The 4,562-nt window shown below is 40.4% G+C and overlaps 1 long non-coding RNA gene across 1 annotated transcript; it reads right to left on the bottom strand.

The window, feature by feature from the left end:
• Nucleotides 1-566: 566 nt before the first annotated feature.
• Nucleotides 567-3,269, bottom strand: LOC109261501 (uncharacterized). Its single transcript, XR_008420549.1, has 3 exons — nucleotides 3,099-3,269; nucleotides 1,655-2,801; nucleotides 567-961 (listed from the first exon to the last, which is right to left on the bottom strand). It is a non-coding gene; the product is annotated as an uncharacterized LOC109261501 (long non-coding RNA).
• Between the last annotated feature and the right edge of the window lie 1,293 nt (nucleotides 3,270-4,562).

The raw sequence follows: 4,562 nt of genomic DNA, 5'->3' as shown, positions 1-4,562 counted from the left end.
CAATTCCTGAAATGTGGAAACAACCCAGTTGTTCATCAACTGGTGACCAGATACATCAAAGGTGGTAAAACTGTACAAGGGGATATTGTCTAGTCATCAAAAGGCATGCAGTACTGTCACATGTGTAGATGAACTTCAAGAACATTGTGCTAAGTGAAAGAAGCAAAAGTCCGTGTCTTGTATAATTGCATTTATATGAAATCTCCAGAACAGGCAGAACCAAGAGACATAAGTAGACTAGTGGTTGCCAGGGAATTGGCGTGGCAGGAATTGAGATATGGGATTTCTTCTCAGAATGATAATAATATTTTAGACTTAGTGGTAATAGTTGTGCAACATCAGGACTATAGTAAAAGCCACTGGATTGTCCATTTTCAAATGGTCAGAATGACGGCTTTTAAGTGTTGTCAATTTCACCTTTTTTTTTTCATTTTTTTTATTTTTTAGTATGTTTTAAATATGAAATTTATTGTCAAGTTGGTTTCCATACAACACCCAGTGCTCATCTCAACAGGTGCCCTCCTCAATGCCCACCACCCTCTTTCCCCTCCCTCCCTTGCCCCATTGACCCTCAGTTTTTTCTCAGTTTTTAAGAGTCTCTTACGGTTTGGCTCCCTCCTTCTCTAACATTTTTTTAAAAAAATAAAAAATTGAAAGCTTCAAAAAATAAAAATAAAAATAACCAAAAAGGAGCATTTCAAACATAAAGAACAAGAAAAACATGTCCCTGGTTTCCATAAGATTAAAGTCATACAGTCTTGCAGATCCTAAAACATGAGATAAAGTCTATAACTTTCTGGAATGTCATTGGCCATGATGATTTATGATGCTTCGTGTGAAAAAAACATATGTAATCCTGCACTGACTGTTCCTTCCTCAGAGAAGTCTCTTCTTTGTGAAGATTTTGTATCCTGGGTGGCTATCTTAACTTGGGCTTAAATGAAAGTCTTCTCCCTTCTGTCTAAAATTAAAACAAACAAACAAACAACTTTTATTCACTTTGAATCAACATAGTTGTTTTGCAGTGTTGTTCAACTCTCCTATTTCCTTGTTGATCTTTTGTGTAGTTGTTCTATCCACGATTAAAAGTGGGATATTGAAATCTCATTCTGGGAAGTATACTTTTGAATATAAAAGGAAAGTTTAGAGTAATGACGCTGCTTTCCTTGGTGACCCTTTCCCAAAGTATAGTCCTAAACTGTTTTTAAGCAGAAGCAATACAATGAAAACAAAGGTATAGTCCCCCAGCATGGCTTCTTTGCAGTGGGAATATGCATCTTGTGCTACCTCCTTGCAGCATCCTTTCTTGATTTTCTAGCTGAAGGGAGTTTCTTTTCCTTCTGAACTCCTTGTCAATTTACCTAGGACCTTCCTGATTGCATGAAATTGCTCCTTCATCGATCTCATCTCCCCTAGGAGTGTTTCAGCCCTCTGAGGGTAGAACTTTGTCTCATTTGTCTTTAGCTCCAGCTTCTAGCTCAGTGATTTTCATTCTATAGACTTTTGATAGCATTTCAGAATACACGTTAAGAAGAAACGTCTCATTGCTCTTTGTCCAAAGAGTGGTTTTAAAAATGTATTATTTCACATGTGGGTTAGCGTATGGACTGTGGAGCTGGGTCAAGATGGCAGCATGGGAGGATCCTGAACTCACCTCCTCCCATGAACACAAGAATTCAACAGCTGCTTATGGAACAATTCCCTCTGAAAAGGATCTGAAAGATAGCTTAACAGTGTCTGTAAAATAACGGATAAAAGGACAAAATATATGGAAACAGGAGAGGCAGAGACACAGTCTCACAAGAAACCCCACTCCAGGTGTGGTGACCCACAGTCAGGAGGATCTCATAATACAGAAGTTGTCCCAGAGGACTGAGGGGTTTGTGAGCTACCTCAGGCACCCCAACTCTTGGGAACTACATGGCAAAGATGAGCCTCCAAGCGTAGGGCCTTCAAAAAATAGGACTTACTTCCTGAAGTACTCAAGGGCTTCTTTTCAGCCATGGTGTGGCTCACTCCTGTCTTGTCTTCTTTGTGCCTCCCACACCTGGCATTCTCAAGGATACCTGCTCTTTGAATGCTCTTTTGGGTGTTTTGTTTTTTAACTACAAGCCTATTATCAGGCAAAAGCGATAGGCTGAGCCATTTGTGGTAACTTATAATGGCAAACACTTCATGGGAAATCTCCAGGGAACATGTCCTTTGAGTTTCCTAGGAACCTCCTAATTCCAAAAAATATTTATATTTTGGAGCCTCTCAGAGGCTAAGATTTCCTTGAGGTGATAAATGGCCTACAAGGTAGTTAAGTACTCTCTATGGATAATTTGTGTTTCATTCTCACAAAAACACATACGTCTGACTCTATTACTGTGCCCATTTCACAAATAAGGAAACTGAGGCTCAGAGAGGGATGATATTACAAAAGTGGCAGTTCGTGGAGCTGAGATGAAACCTTAGCCTGTTTATAGACCCCCCACACAATGGGAAGAATTCAGGCATCAGATGGACATCTTTTTACCATCTCTCCATTCTGTGAATGACTGAGACGGGAATCCCATAGGAGCCTCTGTCCCAGGGGCCCCTCTCCCATGTCTTCCCCAATCGCACCCAGGCCAGGCAGCTCCAGTAGGTTTCTGGTGCTGGGGGCAGGAATATCATCAGTTGGTCCCCATGGCTGAGGGCCCATGTATCAGAGAGGATGCTAGCCACTTTCTGGGAGAGATTAATCATTCTTCCAGAGCTCCATTTGTCTTCTTCTCCTTTGGCGTCATTGATTATCTCATGTAATCTCTGCAACAACACTAAGAAATGGGTACCATTAACATCTCCATTTGACTGATAAAAAACTAAGGTTTTAGCTAAGCAGTTTCCTCAAGGACATTTGGTTTTAGTGACAAGGCCAGGATTTAAATACAAACCTGTTTGGCTGCCAAGCCTGTGTTTTTAGTCACTTGCTAGAACACCTCTCCTGGGAATTTGTACTTTCTAGGGCCAGGCATGGATGGGGTTTGAATCTCATGATCTTTGGTTATGAAACAGACACCTTACCAGGGGGTCTTTGCCAACATTTCAAAGTTGAAAAACTTTTTTGGTTTTACCTTTTCAAGTTGGGACCTTTGGTTTAGCACATCCTTTATCAAATTAAAGTGTGGAGAATTGTTTTGCCTCGGGTCTTGGAGTCAGAAAATTTGAAGGTCGAAGTAGCCGTTTTACTCCTTGGTCCTCATCAGGCACACCAGGTCACAGAGAAGATTTGAAACCAGCTCCACATTTGTCTCAGGGAACCACCTAGGCAAGTTGGAGAAAAGGCAGTGTGTCGGTACGTGTCTCAGAGAGATCTTTGAGGTCATAGTGCTGCGAATGAATCCATAAGGTCAACAATTTCTTCATGAATACAAACAAGAGTCAGACTACTGGCGAGAAAGAAAATGAACACAAATACCTACCAACTTCAACAACAGACTCTATTAAGGGACTTGAGATATTGGGAGGATGGGGGAGCTGTTGTCTCTGTCTCCTCTGAGAACTGCTTACCTTTTGCAATTTCGATGCCTCTGAGAACTGCTTACCTTTTGCAATTTCGATGCCAGCTCTGGGGCAGGAGGAACTTTCCCAGACTTGGAACAAACCAAGTACTGGATCACTTTCATTGGCTCCTAGGCCTAAAAGACCATCTCCTTTGCCTGTGGAAGGTGGGGCTTGGGGGCCGTGAGGGAAAATGAAACAATGAATATATCTTGACTTTTAATAGTATGTCAAGAGAAATAGGTCACAGACTATAGTGCCAGGTGTAATAGATTTTAAGATAACAGACACAGAAGTCGAGAAAGATTTTATCACAAAGTCTTGCACTGATGAAAGGAAAGAGGTTGCTCATCAGTCACAAGTACTCTGAGCCCTGAACACTGAACCCACAAAAATGTCAGGGTTTCTTTTAAAAACTGTCACATTTAAAGTCCTCTAGATATTGTCCCATAAGACTGTCTCATAACAAAGTTTGTAGCATTTAGATCGGGAGAGGAGACCTTGTGATACTCAGCAGAAGAGGGAAAGGTAGACCTTAGAGTCTCGAGTTCGCAAAATCTAAGAAGGTTATTTAAAAGGAGGTATTGATAGTATACATTTCAAAGCAGTCCCAGTATTTCACAAAATATTGAACATGTATCCTTTGTTGGAATTTTACCTTCATTTTTCTAACTGTGTGATGTGTAAATTTATCTGTTTCAGGTGGTTGGCCTTCTTCCCAATTCCCATCCACGTTTGCAAACATAGAAAAGAGGAAACAATGACTGATTTGGGTTATTGATAGATTTATTCAAGTTCTAGAAACTCAGGATTAGTGATTTTCATTTGGTGATACTGGCATATCATCAATTTACTCAACACTAGAACAAAAATACTTGTAACAAATCATGAGAGTTCAAATGCTGTTATTAGCTTCCTACTGTCTACAATATGAACAAATCCTTTAGAGTAATGTCTGGTTAGATATAGGTTCGGTTGCTTCAACAAGCACACACAGTAATTTATTCCTTCCTTCCTGAATAGTCTGGGCATATGCA

This window comes from Panthera pardus, unplaced genomic scaffold (genome assembly GCF_024362965.1).
Source record: "Panthera pardus isolate Hobbes unplaced genomic scaffold, ASM2436296v1 HiC_scaffold_8, whole genome shotgun sequence".
Lineage (NCBI taxonomy): Eukaryota > Metazoa > Chordata > Mammalia > Carnivora > Felidae > Panthera > Panthera pardus.
The sequence above is the reverse complement of the archived record's forward strand: the minus strand, read 5'-3'. Positions and strand labels throughout refer to the sequence as shown.